Here is a 14,953-nt window from a genome sequence, read left to right as displayed (position 1 = left end):
ATGTTGATCGACAGCTCGCCCCGTTTTGTAGGCGGGTAGGGGGGGTGGCTGAACAAACGGAGGCGTTCCCGAAGGAAAGCCTGCCATTTGTGGGCGGCCCTACTGACATCACTCGTGATGACAGTAGTGGACTTCCGGCTCTATTAGAGCCGGAAGTACACTTGGCATTGCGAGTCCTGAGACCCTACCACAAGGGTCTCCTCGCAATGCCGATGGTCGCGATAATCGCGACCATCGCCAGGCCACTCGCACAAGCAGTGGGTGGTCACCCACAGCTGTGCGAGCGGCCTGGTGGCCAGAATTAAAAAAAATAGGGACGCCCTGATTCAGAGCGAGTGCACACAAATAGGGTGCGCCTCTGAATCAGGCCCTAAGTGACAGTTGAAGCACAAAGGAACCCAGTGTGAGAAAAATCTGCGGCCGCTGCATAGCAGCACTTTGTATACAGATTCAGACTGATTCGCACACAGATATACAAAAGTCACACATCAAATTGATCAGAGTAATCTAGCAGAGTAGTTTTGTCTCAGTTGTTTTTTTATGCAAACAAGACGCGCATTTCGAGCGAGAAAGATGATCTGTGCTGCCGAGTCGCCCAGAAACTGGTGTGACCAGAGGGGCTGTTTGGCACGACTGAAGCCACAGTTTATGAGGACACATCTGTATGGCCCATCCATACACTGGTCAAATTAACCTTTATCGTCATCAACAAGTACTTAAACTAGCCTTATTCCTGGCCCTTGGTATAAGAGATCTGTATGAAGTCAGACAGATAAACGGACAGATGTGCTGGCAGCCATTTTCACTGCAATTATCCTACTGCGCACACGCAAAACACCAGGAAAATTCTCGCCACACCATTTTGCCAGTGATTTGTATAGCGCTGCTACCGCCGATGCAGGACTCCGGAGAGGTAAGTATTGAATAAATGGAAGCAGGGTGTGCAGTGAGGTCCTCCTTGGATCCAGGGACTCATGCGCACCGCACACCCTGCATCCATTATAGATACGGCCCTGGTTGGTATGTACCTAGAATTGTGATTAAAATAACAAAGGACAGCTCTTCAAACAAAACTGTCCTTTGCGAAGAGAAAACTTCCGGGTTTATGACCCAGAAGTCCCTCGGGAGTCCTTCTGCTCATTTGTCTTATAACCAGCACGCCGCAGGGGAAACTGTGAGGGATTCAATTGGATCCCTCCTAGGACACAATGCGAAAATAAGCCGATGGGTTTCTATCGGGCAACAGCATCTATAGATGGTGTTGTCCACCAGGTCCAAACCCTGGAAAGTAACGTATTGCAGAGCTTGATATATATGGGAAATGTGGCCGAAACTCAGAAAACGGTAGTTTTTGTTTATTTGGCAGTATTTTTCCATTAGTACACCCCGCTTTTAGTGAGGCTGTAAATGTTACTTGGGGACTGGTGTGTGTGGGAGTTACTGTGGGGATGGTGTGGGAAGCTTAATGATAACATTCAAATTCATTAAATACTGTATTCATGCTATCAATTTAATGTTGGGGCTAGTTGGGGGAACTGGGTCTATTTATTCAATGTTACTGCTATTAATCTAATGTATGTGCTTGTTAGAGGAAAATTAATAAAACACAGATTATTTCCATTTAATTTTGGTGCTAGCTGGAGGGGAATCACTACAGTATGTCGAAATTCATAATGATGACACTGCTTATGGTTTCGACATGATTAAAATGTAGATATCAAACATGTCGACATCTGGAAAATGTTGGCATGGACAAAATGTTGACATATGACATGTCAGCATAGTGAAAAATGTCCACAATAGGGTTAGGTTTAGGGCTTAGGAATACCGTGTCTGTAGACATTTTCACCTTTTTTTTAAATCTCAAGTTGACATTATGGGGTGTATTTAGTAAAGTGCGGGTTTTTAGACATGGAGATGGTGCCCATAGCAACCAATCAGATTCTACTTAACATTTATCTAGCACCTTCTACAAAATAATAGCTATAATCTGATTGGTTGCTATGGGCAACATCTCCACTTCTAAAATCCCGCACTTTAGTAAATATGAATGTTGATGTGGTGATTATCTACCCAGTATACCAAAACTCAGAAGGAGGCCGATTTATTAAACACTTACTGGGATACCTGGTGTTGCCCAGGTTGAAGAATGAACCTAGAAGTACATTTGCAGCCTTAATTTTTTTTTTTTTTACGTTGTCCTTGCCTATAACCCTATTCCTTTGATCCTGAAAAGGACCCCACTGTTTGGTAACATGGTTTAGTCCTGAAAAGGACCTATCTATACATTTATATGTATTTGCAGCAAATTAGTAACTGTTAGTGCAGGTGCAGTGTGACAGTTGATCTTCCGACTCACAGCTTTTCCGTTGGAGCTCTGCCTGCCCCCCACTAGTACATATCAGCCTGTGCTTTCAGATCAGTGCAGCTTTAGGCACTGGAAGAAATCCTGAGTGAACTTGCTTAAAAAAAATTAAAACCAGAGACTCCACAGCCTACTTGTAGGGCACTATGTTGACCTCTATGGCCCTGACAAACTTCAAATATAGCCAAAAACCTAATCCTGGTCGAACTACATCACCATACCAAATTTGGTGCAGCTAGGTACAAAACTCTGGCGGTGCATAAACAAACACACACGCACACGCACACGCACACAGACACACACTTTCTCATTTATTATATAGATGAATGCTGTTTTTTTAAAGTTGCGGGTGGGAGTGGATTCAATGTCAGACTGGGGCATAAATGGCCCACCAGGGGAATGCAGTCATACAGCAGGTGGTCATTAAGGGGTATGGCCAGTCACCAGAGAGGTTGCGGACAACTACCAGAGAAAGAAGAGAGAGAGAGAGATATAGCAGAGGTCCATTTGTAAGGTGGTTGTAGGTACCATGAATATGACAGAAGTTCCATCTTAAGTATATTATGTGGCTGGCTGTAATCCAGTGTAACCTATGGCTCTCCAGCTATTTTGAAACTACAAGTTCCAGCTTGCATTCTGGTAATATTTGCTGTGCTTTGAGGTTCCACAATACTGAAGAGCCATAGGCACTGTTAAGAGTAAAGTGTCAATGGTTGAAGGTTCACCTACCTTGCAGCTTGTATTCTGGCCTGTCTGCTTCACCTCTGTTGCTTCTCCGGAGCAGTGAAGGGGAGTAGGATCCATTCACGTGGGAAGCTTGTATTTCTATACAAAGTAAATATGAAGATATGTAAATGCGAGTCTGATATTTAAAGGACTTCAGAATATAAAAAGTACACGTTATATAAACTATACTCAAAGTCCATAAAAGTCTCTTTTGAAAGTGCACCTGTCACCTACACAAAATAGAGGCAGTTGTTTGTAAGCCAAACCAAAATTTCTGAGAATGTAACATATCACTATGGTACAACATGGAGACAACATAAGTGACATGTAGAGCTGATGCCATATAAGGAGCACCTGGAGGTGTCTTATGGCATATAAGGTATATGTGGAGCAGTCTGATGGCATATAAGGGGCATTTAGAGTTGTCTGATGGCATATGAGGGGCATGATGAGGATTCTGATGACATATAAAGGGCATCTAGAGGTGTCTGATGGCATATAAGTAGAATGTGGAGCTAATTGCATATAAGGGGTATGTGGAGCTGATGGCATAAAAGTAGAATGTGGAGCTGATGGCATATAAGTGGAATGTGGAGCTGATGACATATAAGTGGAATGTGGAGCTGATGGCATACACTGTATAAGTAGAATGTGGAGCTGATAGCATATAAGTGGAATGTGGAGCTGATGGCATATTTGTAGAATATGCAGCTGATGCCATATAAGTAGAATGTGGAGCTGATGAAATATAAGGGGTATGTGGAGCTGATGACATATAAGTGGAATGTGGAGCTGACAACCTAAGTAGTATGTGGAGATGCTGACATATAAGTAGAATGTGGAGCTGAATGCATATAAGTGGAATGTGGAGCTAATGGCATATAAGTGGATTGTGGAGCTGATGGCATATAAGTGGTATGTGGAGCTGATGGCATATACAGTAAGTAGAATGTGGAGCTGATGGGATATAAGTGGAATGTGGAGCTGATGGCATTTAAGTAGAATGTGGAGATGATGGCATATAAGTAGAATGTGGAGCTGATGGCATATAAGGGGAATGTGGAGATGATGGCATATAAGTGGTATGTGGAGCTGATGGCATATACAGTAAGTAGAATGTGGAGCTGATGGCATATAAGTGGAATGTGGAGCTGATGGCATTTCAGTAGAATGTGGAGATGATGGCATATAAGTGGTATGTGGATGATGGCATATAAGTGGTATGTGGAGCTGATGGCATATACAGTAAGTAGAATGTGTAGCTGATGGGATATAACTGGTATGTGGAGCTGATGGCATCTAAGTGGAATGTGGAGCTGATTGCACATAAGAAGAATGTGAAGGAGTCTGATTGCATATAAGGGGTATGTGGAGCTGATGGCATATAAGTGGAATGTGGAGCTGATGGCACATAAGAAGAATGTGAAGGAGTCTGATTGCATATAAGGGGTATGTGGAGCTGATGGCATATTAGTAGAATGTGGAGCTGATGGCATATAACTGGTATGTGGGGCTGATGGCATATAAGTAGAATGTGGAGCTGATGGCATATTCGTAGAATGTGGAGCTGATGGCAAATAAGTGGAATGTGGGTATGTGGAGCTGATGGCATATAAGTAGAATGTGGAGCTGATGGCATATAAGTAGAATGTGGAGCTGATGGCTTTTAAGTAGAATGTGGAGCTGATGGCATATAACTGGTATGTGGGGCTGATGGCATATAAGTAGAATGTGGAGCTGATGGCATATAAGTAGAATGTGGAGCTGATGGCATGTAACTTGTATGGGGAGCTGATGGCATATAACTTGTATGGGGAGCTGATGGCACATAAGAATGTGAAGGAGTCAGATTGCATATAAGGGGTATGTGAAGATGTCTGATATCACAAAAAGGGCAAATGGAAGAGCCTAATAGTATATAATGGGCACCAGGAGGGATCTAATGGCATATAAGCAGCACAGGGCACCACAGACGGTGTAATGGTTAGCATAACTTGCCTCACAGCACTGAGGTCGTGGGTTCGATACCCACTATGGCCCTAACTGTGTGGAGTTTATATATTCTCCCTGTGCTTTGGTGGGTTTCCTCTGGGTACTCCGATTTCCTCCCACACTCCAAAAATATACTGGTAGGTTAATTGTATATGTGTGTGAGCATGTGGTAGGGAATATATAGGCCCTCATTCAGAGCCGTACACTCTGAGCAGACCGCACGCTCGGAATGAGGGCCGCCCTCCATAATTCTGGAGTGTCCTCCTGGACGCTCGTATAGCTGAGGGTCACCACCCACAGCCTATACCAGCGTGCAGTTTGATGGCCGCGATGGTCGTGACCATCACGACCATCGAAACTGCGAGCCGGAGCCTGCGGTTGAGGTTTTCAGCCACAAGGCCTGGAGTGATTTTGGCTCTATCAGAGCCAAAATCACTCCCACTAACATCATTAGTGATGTCAGTGGGCTGGCTTCTGACGGTCGGCGTTCCCTTGGGAACGCCCCCGTCAGGGAGGCACGCCCCGGCACGCCCACCAAAGGGGGCGTGCTGTCAATCAACATCAACAGCACGCCCCCTTTGATCAGACACAACGAGCGAAGGACTTTCCTTCGCTCGTCGCGTCTGGCGCATGCGCATGACGGAGCTCCCGCCGTTGTGCGCATGCGCTGTGCACAACATCGACCCACTTGCGAGCGGACAGCCGCTTGCGAGTGGGTCTGAAACAGGGCCTTAGAGTGTAAGCTCCGCTGGGGCCGGGACTGATGTAAATGGCCAAATATTCTCTGTAAAGCGCTGCAGAATATGTGTGCGCTATATAAATAACTGGTAATAAATAAATAAAGAGCACTTGGATGACTCTAATTAAGGGGTATGTGGAGCTGATGGTATAAGTGGTATGTGGAGCTGATGGCATATAAGGGGTATGTGGAGCTGATGGCATATAAGGGGTATGTGGAGGAGTCACATTACATATAAGGGACTGTATGGTAAACTTTGATGGAACCCAGAAATGAACATATAACAAATATAACAAATACTATATGCTGTATTATGTGAATATTTTCCTATACAAAAGCAAGGCATAAGGATTGCGATTTAAAAAAAAATTACAACAGTAAAAGAATAAATAACTTCATGAATTGTAGTTTCAAATATTTTAATATTCTAGTTAGGGGTGTGCACCGGCCACTTTTCGTGTTTTGTGTTTTGGTTTTGGATCTGGATCTTTCTTCGTGTTTTGGATCTGGATTGGTTTTGCCAAAACCACCCTTCCGTGTTTTGGGTTCTGGGTTTTGTGTTTTGGATCTGTATTTTTTTTTTAAAAAGCATAAAAACAGCTAAAATCACAGAATTTGTTGGTTTCTCTGCTCCTATGCTATTATTAACCTCAATAACCTTAATTTCCACTCATTTCCAGTCTATTCTGAACACCTCACACCTCACAATAGTGTTTTCATGTCCAAAAGGTTGCACCGAGGTAGCTGGATGACTATGCTAAGCGACACGAGTGGGCGGCACAAACACGTGACCCATCTAGGAGTGACACTGCAGTGGCAGACAGGATGGCAGTTAGAAAAACTAGGCCCCAAACTGTACATAATGCAAAGAAAAAAAAGAAGTGCAAGATGGAATTGTCCTTGGGCCCTCCCACCCACCCTTATGTTGTATAAACAGGACATGCACACTTTAACAAATCAATCATTTCAGCGCCAGGGTCTGCCACACAACTGTGGCTGAAATGATTGGTTCGTTTGGGCCCCCACAAAACAAGCTGGCAATTAATGTGTCCCTGCACAAACTGGCTTTACGGAGGCAAGATGTCATCCTCATCCTCCTCATCCACCGATTCCTCACCCTCTTCAGTGTGTACATCCTCATCCTCACAAAGTATTAACTCGTCCCCACTTGAATCCACCACCACAGGTCCCTCTGTACCTTCTGGAGGCTGGTCTGCCTGGAAGAGCTGATAATTCATTTTGATGAACATCATCTTCTCCACATTCTGTGGAAGCAACCTCCTACGCCTTTCGCTGACAAGGTTCCCGGCTGCACTAAACACTCTTTCGGAGTACACACTGGAGGGGGGGCAACTCAGGTAAAATAGAGCCAGCTTGTACAGGGGCCTCCAAATTGCCTCTTTTTCCTGCCAGTACAGGTATGGACTGTCTGACATGCCTACTTGGATGCTGTCACCGATGTAATCCTCCACCATTCTGTCAATGGTGACAGTATCATATGCAGTGACAGTAGACATGTCAGAAATTGTTGCCAGGTCCTTCAGTCCGGACCAGATGTCCAAACTTGGTCCTGCCTGCCCTGCATCACCGCCAGCGGGTTGCTTAGGATACCTAAGTTTTTTCCTGGCAGCCCCAGTTGCGGGAGAAAATGAAGAAGGAGCCGTTGACGTGTCACGTTCCGCTTCAGCTGACAGTGTGTTCACCAGCAGGTCTTTGCACCTCTGCAGGCTTGTGTCGGCCGGAAAGAGAGACACCACATAGGCTTTAAACCTAGGATCAAGCACGGTGGCCAAAATGTACTGGTCTGATTTCAACAGATTGACCACCCTGGAATCCTGGCAAAGCGAATGAAGGGCTTCATCCACAAGTCCCACATGCCGAGCGGAATCGCTCCGTCTTAGCTCCTCCTTCACTTTCTCCAGCTGCTTCTGCAAAAGCCTGATGAGGGGAATGACCTGACTCAAGCTGGCTGTGTCTGAACTGACTTCACATGTGGCAAGTTCGAAGGGCTGGAGAACCTTGCACAACACGGAAATCATTCTCCACTGCGCTTGAGTCAGGTGCATACCCCCTCCTTTGCCTATGTCATAGGTGGATGTATAGGCTTGTATGGCCTTTTGCTGCTCCTCCATCCTCTGAAGCATATAGAGGGTTGAGTTCCACCGCGTCACAACCTCTTGCTTCAGGTGATGGCGGGGCAGGTTCAAGAGTGTTTGCTGGCGCTCCAGTCTTCGGCACGCAGTCGCTGAATGGCGAAAGTGGCCAGAAATTTTTCGGGCCACCCAAAGCGTCTCCTGCATGCCCCTGTCGCTTTTCAGAAAATTCTGCACCACCAAGTTTATTGTGTGAGCAAAACATGGGACGTGCTGGAATTTGCCCAGATGTAATGCCCGCACAATATTGGTGGCGTTGTCAGATATCACAAATCCCCAGGAGAGTCTAAGTGGGGTAAGCCACTGGGCGATGATTTCCCTCAGTTTCTCTAAGAGGTTGTCGGCGGTGTGCCTCTTACTGAAACCGGTGATACACAGCGTAGCCTGCCTTGTAACGAGCTGGCGTTTCTGAGATGCTGCTACTGGTGACGCTGCTGCTGTTGCTGCGTAAGGTGATACATCTACCCAGTGGGCTGTCACAGTCATATAGTCCTTAGTCTGCCCTGTTCCACTTGTCCACATGTCCGTGGTTAAGTGGACATTGTGTACAACGGCATTTTTCAGGACACTGAGGACACTTTTTCTGACGTTTCTGTACAGTCTCAGTATCGCCTGCCTAGTGAAGTGGAATCTAGACGGGATTTGGAACCGGGGACACACTACCTCCATCAATTGTCTAAATCCCACTGCACTAATGGCGGATACCGGACGCACGTCTAACACCAACATAGCAGTCAAGGCCTCAGTTATACGTTTTGCTTCAGGATGACTGCTGTCGTACTTCATCCTCCTCGCTAAGGACTGTTGGAGGGTCAATTGTTTAGTAAAAGTAGTGGTGTTCCTACTTCCTCTCTGGGATGATGAACGACTCCCAGCAGCAGCAACAGCAGCAGCGGCAGCAGTAGGCGTAGCAATGCAGGATCCTCCAGAGGAATCCCGGATAGGAGAGTCAGTCATGCCAGTGACATGGCCTGCAGGACTACTTCCGATCCTGACTAAGGAGGAAATTGACGAGGAGGGAGTTGACGGTGTGGTTTGCAGGCGCTTGGATACAACAGGACAACGGGATTTAGGTGTCCCTGGACTGCTTACGGTCTTAGCCAAAGTTTCTGAACTTGACAGTAACTTTTTATGAACGCGCTGCAGGTGCCGTATAAGGGAGGATGTTCCTAGGTGGTTGACATCCCTACCCCTACTTATTTCACCTTTACATATGGTACATATGGCAAGACAGTTGTTGTCCGGATTTGGATAGAAATATTGCCAGACCAAAGAGGTGGAATGTTTGGTCTTCTGCCCAGGCATGACCGTGATGGGCTTTTTCATCCCACGGACAACAACTGTCTCCCCCGGAGCCTGATTTAAACAAACCACATCACCATCAGAATCCTCCTCGCCAACTTCCTCCTCAGCGCCAGCTACACCAGTATCCTCATCCTGTTGTACTTCAACAGTGACATCTTCAATTTGCATATCAGCAAGTGGACTGTGGGTGCTCCTTTCAGCACTTGCAGGGGGCGTGCAAATGGTGGAAAGAGCCACCTCTTCACGTCCAGTGCTGGGAAGGTCAGGCATCGCAACCACCACCACACTTGGACTCTCCTTGGGGATTTGTGATATCTTCTTAGAAAGCACAGTTCTTCGCTGTGCTTTTGCCAGCTTAACTCTTTTGATTTTTTTAGTGGGAGGAGGGCTTCCATCGTCATGTGAAGCTGAACCACTAGTCATGAACATACTAGGGATCGACCTTAGCCGTTCCTTGCCACTCCGTGTCGTAAATGGCATATTGGCAAGTTTACGTTTCTCTTCAGCTGATTTAAATGTCTTTTTCAAGGTCATTTTCCTGAACTTTGCCATTTGGGATTGTATGTGCCCTCTACTATGACATTGGGCATCGGCCTTGGCAGACGACGTTGATGGCATGTTATCGTCTATGTCATGACTAGTGGCAGCAGCTTCAGCACTAGGAGGAAGTGGTTCTTGATCTTTCTCTATTTTATTTTTATCGGAGAAAGTTTGGTCCTCCATTTATGTTATATCGATTTGATATATACGTGCGGCTAAACACAGAAAATAATTTTTTTTTTGGTTTGGACTGGAGTGTACTTTGTGGGTTACAGCACCCTTTAACGGTCAAGCCAGCCGGCCCTTTACTTATGACACAGGCGCACTCTTGGCACTACTTTGTTGATGCACGTGCGGCTACTGCGCACACAATTCACAAACACAGAAAATAATTTTTTTTTGGTTTGGACTGGAGTGTACTTTCGGGGGTTACAGCACCCTTTAATGGTCAAGCCAGCCGGCCCTTTACTTATGACACAGGCGCACGCTTGGCACTACTTTGTTGATGCACGTGCGGCTACTGCGCACACAATTCACAAACACAGAAAATAATTTTTTTTTTGGTTTGGACTGGAGTGTACTTTGGGGGTTACAGCACCCTTTAACGGTCAAGCCAGCCGGCCCTTTACTTATGACACAGGCGCACGCTTGGCACTACTTTGTTGATGCACGTGCGGCTACTGCGCACACAATTCACACAGAAAATAATATTTTTTTTGGTTTGGACTGGAGTGTACTTTGGGGGTTACAGCACCCTTTAACGGTCAAGCCAGCCGGCCCTTTACTTATGACACAGGCGCACGCTTGGCACTACTTTGTTGATGCACGTGCGGCTACTGCGCACACAATTCACAAACACAGAAAATAATTTTTTTTTGGTTTGGACTGGAGTGTACTTTCGGGGGTTACAGCACCCTTTAACGGTCAAGCCAGCCGGCCCTTTACTTATGACACAGGCGCACGCTTGGCACTACTTTGTTGATGCACGTGCGGCTACTGCGCACACAATTCACAAACACAGAAAATAATTTTTTTTTTGGTTTGGACTGGAGTGTACTTTGGGGGTTACAGCACCCTTTAACGGTCAAGCCAGCCGGCCCTTTACTTATGACACAGGCGCACGCTTGGCACTACTTTGTTGATGCACGTGCGGCTACTGCGCACACAATTCACAAACACAGAAAATAATATTTTTTTTGGTTTGGACTGGAGTGTACTTTGGGGGTTACAGCACCCTTTAACGGTCAAGCCAGCCGGCCCTTTACTTATGACACAGGCGCACGCTTGGCACTACTTTGTTGATGCACGTGCGGCTACTGCGCACACAATTCACAAACACAGAAAATAATATTTTTTTTGGTTTGGACTGGAGTGTACTTTGTGGGTTACAGCACCCTTTAACGGTCAAGCCAGCCGGCCCTTTACTTATGACACAGGCGCACTCTTGGCACTACTTTGTTGATGCACGTGCGGCTACTGCGCACACAATTCACAAACACAGAAAATAATTTTTTTTTGGTTTGGACTGGAGTGTACTTTCGGGGGTTACAGCACCCTTAACGGTCAAGCCAGCCGGCCCTTTACTTATGACACAGGCGCACGCTTGGCACTACTTTGTTGATGCACGTGCGGCTACTGCGCACACAATTCACAAACACAGAAAATAATTTTTTTTTGGTTTGGACTGGAGTGTACTTTCGGGGGTTACAGCACCCTTTAACGGTCAAGCCATCCGGCCCTTTACTTATGACACAGGCGCACGCTTGGCTCTACTTTGTTGATGCACGTGCGGCTACTGCGCACACAATTCACAAACACAGAAAATAATTTTTTTTTTGGTTTGGACTGGAGTGTACTTTCGGGGGTTACAGCACCCTTAACGGTCAAGCCAGCCGGCCCTTTACTTATGACACAGGTGCACGCTTGGCACTACTTTGTTGATGCACGTGCGGCTACTGCGCACACAATTCACAAACACAGAAAATAATTTTTTTTTTGGTTTGGACTGGAGTGTACTTTCGGGGGTTACAGCACCCTTAACGGTCAAGCCAGCCGGCCCTTTACTTATGACACAGGCGCACGCTTGGCACTACTTTGTTGATGCACGTGCGGCTACTGCGCACACAATTCACAAACACAGAAAATAATTTTTTTTTTGGTTTGGACTGGAGTGTACTTTCGGGGGTTACAGCACCCTTAACGGTCAAGCCAGCCGGCCCTTTACTTATGACACAGGCGCACGCTTGGCACTACTTTGTTGATGCACGTGCGGCTACTGCGCACACAATTCACAAACACAGAAAATAATTTTTTTTTTGGTTTGGACTGGAGTGTACTTTCGGGGGTTACAGCACCCTTAACGGTCAAGCCAGCCGGCCCTTTACTTATGACACAGGCGCACGCTTGGCACTACTTTGTTGATGCACGTGCGGCTACTGCGCACACAATTCACAAACACAGAAAATAATTTTGTTTTGGTTTGGACTGGAGTGTACTTTCGGGGGTTACAGCACCCTTTAACGGTCAAGCCAGCCGGCCCTTTACTTATGACACAGGCGCACGCTTGGCAGTACTTTGTTGATGCACGTGCGGCTACTGCGCACACAATTCACAAACACAGAAAATAATTTTTTTTTGGTTTGGACTGGAGTGTACTTTCGGGGGTTACAGCACCCTTTAACGGTCAAGCCAGCCGGCCCTTTACTTATGACACAGGCGCACGCTTGGCACTACTTTGTTGATGCACGTGCGGCTACTGCGCACACAATTCACAAACACAGAAAATATATTATTTTTTTAGCACTTGGGGGGAGCGCCCCTGATGGACAGAGCACCCCCTGGACAACACTACAGCTCTCCTTTAGGACTGGGACACTGCACAGGACTTTGGAGTGGACACAGCCCCTATGGAGAACTGACTGCACAACACAGTCCAGCCAGCCCCTATGGACTTTGAAGTAGTGGACACAGCCCCTATTAACAACAGCAGCACAGCACAACACAGCCAGCCCCTATGGACTTTGAACTAGTGGACAACAGCAGCACTACACTACACTACACTACACAGCCCTAACTCCCACCCTCCCTCTTCACTGTCCACAGCCGAGTGAGAAAATGGCGCCGACGCGGGTACCTTATATAGGATCCAAAACCCGCGAGACTCGGAAGGCGGGATGATGACGTTTTGCCTCGATTTCAGATCCGAGTCAGGCGGGAAAAGTCGAGCCTGACTCGGATCGGACTCGGATCGGGGGGGCTCGGGGGGGTTCGGATTTTAGAAATCCGAACCCGCTCACCCCTAATTCTAGTCAAGTCAAACTGATTATTTCCCGTTAATTTTGTAATGGTTAACAATAATGCAGTACTGTTTCACTCTCTTATCTCTTAGCTTGTGCACAGATGACTTAGGCCCTGATTCAGACCCACTCGTGAGCGGCAGTCCGCTCGCAAGTGGGTCGATGTTCTGCACTGAGCATGCGCACGACGGAGGGAGCTCCGTCGTGCGCATGCGCCAGACGCGACGAGCGAAGGACTTTCCTTCGCTCGTTGTGTCTGATCAAAGGGGGCGTGCTGTCGATGTTGATTGACAGCACGCCCCCTTTGGTGGGCGTGCCAGGGGCATGCCTCCCTGACGGGGGCGTTCCTAAGGGAACGCCACCCGTCAGAAGCCGGCCCACTGACATCACTAGTGATGTCAGTGGGAGTGATTTTGGCTCTGATAGAGCCAAAATCACTCCGGGCCTTGCGGTTGAAAACCTCAACCGCAGGCTCCGGCTCGCAGTTTCGATGGTCGCGATGGTCACGACCATCGCGGCCATCAAACTGCACGCTCGTATAGGCTGTGGGTGGTGACCCACAGCTATACGAGCGTCCAGGAGGACGCTCCATAGTTATGGAGGCCGGCCCTCACTCAGAGCGTGCGCTCTGCTCAGAGCGTACGGCTCTGAATGAGGGCCTTAATTAGCATCTCAGTCAATTTGATTTAACCATCTGGATTCAAGCATGGATATGCTTAAAACCTGGACTGTAATGGTGGAGTTTGGAAACCTCTGACATATATGAAATTTACTTTTCGTATAATTAAAATTAAAAGGTTAAAAAAAAATAAACTACCTTCTCCTCCATAATACACCAAAATTAAAATCAAACTTGTATTCTCTGTGTTACATGGGCCCTAGCAACACAGTTAAGGAGCCTCAAGTATTGCCATAGGTAGGCTTATCATACTACCCTTTTAAACCGGGACACTCATGGATTACACAGGTTCTGTGGCTGAATAAAACCAGGTGAAATGTAGACTTGAAGTCAGCCAGTCACAGAACCTGTGTAATACATACGTGTCCCGGTTTAAAGGGGTAGTATGGCAAGCCTAGTCATAGGTGAAGCTCTTACTCTTATAGTTGTGTCAAAAATGGTAACTAATCAGTCTGAGTGTCAATCGGTAACTTTCAAATGACAGGTGCCTGTAAAAGTAACAAACACAGTAAAGCTGGATATAGCCAGGAACATAGCCAGAATGTTGCCCGTATAGTGACTAGTGAGTGACAGCACAGCAACCATGGGACAGCTATGTGATCTATCTTTGCCTATAGTGTTCTTGGTATTCCAGGAGGAGACTTGTATTGATCCTTCTTCAATCTCATCTGAGTGTGTCCAGTAATTCAGCACCCAAGACCTCCAGTGCACGGACTGCACACCTGCCCGTGTCTTGGGTAAGTGGGGGCCCACTGGGCCCCACCTCCCACTGTAGAGGGCTGGGCTCTGAGCCAGAGAGGCCAACCGAAGATTACCCCAGGCCATCTTGTGCACCTGTCAGTGATTATTTAATAGAGAAAGCTGCCTGCTAAGCTTGAATATGTGCCAAATTGTGAACGATGGGTCGATATCTTTCTGTAGGTTCAACTGATCAGCGACCATGATCAACGACAGCGGGAGCGTGCATTGGCATCGTTATCATGCCCACGCATGGCACTTTTTAAACGATTTGTCGTTCCAATCGGTCGAAAAACTGCCAAATCATTTAAAAAATTGTACTGTGGGTGGGGTCCTTTACGGGGACATTTTCCCAAGCTTGGAGAGAGATAAAGTCGTGCTTGCCTACTCTCCAGGAAGTTGTGGGAGAGTAGGCTCCTG

At 46.8% G+C, this 14,953-nt stretch overlaps 1 protein-coding gene across 1 annotated transcript in view; it reads right to left on the bottom strand.

Moving 5' to 3' along the window:
- The window catches only part of ELFN1 (extracellular leucine rich repeat and fibronectin type III domain containing 1), a 780,199-nt gene that overhangs the window by 168,817 nt on the left and 596,429 nt on the right, over positions 1 to 14,953 (bottom strand). The window contains exon 5 of the mRNA XM_088451888.1: positions 3,095 to 3,190. The gene's annotated coding sequence lies outside the window, so the exon portion shown is untranslated. The remainder of the gene's footprint in view (positions 1 to 3,094; positions 3,191 to 14,953) is intronic.

Source organism: Taudactylus pleione, unplaced genomic scaffold (genome assembly GCF_031769625.1).
Source record: "Taudactylus pleione unplaced genomic scaffold, aTauple2 ptg000032l, whole genome shotgun sequence".
In the NCBI taxonomy this organism is placed as follows: domain Eukaryota; kingdom Metazoa; phylum Chordata; class Amphibia; order Anura; family Myobatrachidae; genus Taudactylus; species Taudactylus pleione.
The sequence above is the reverse complement of the archived record's forward strand: the minus strand, read 5'-3'. Positions and strand labels throughout refer to the sequence as shown.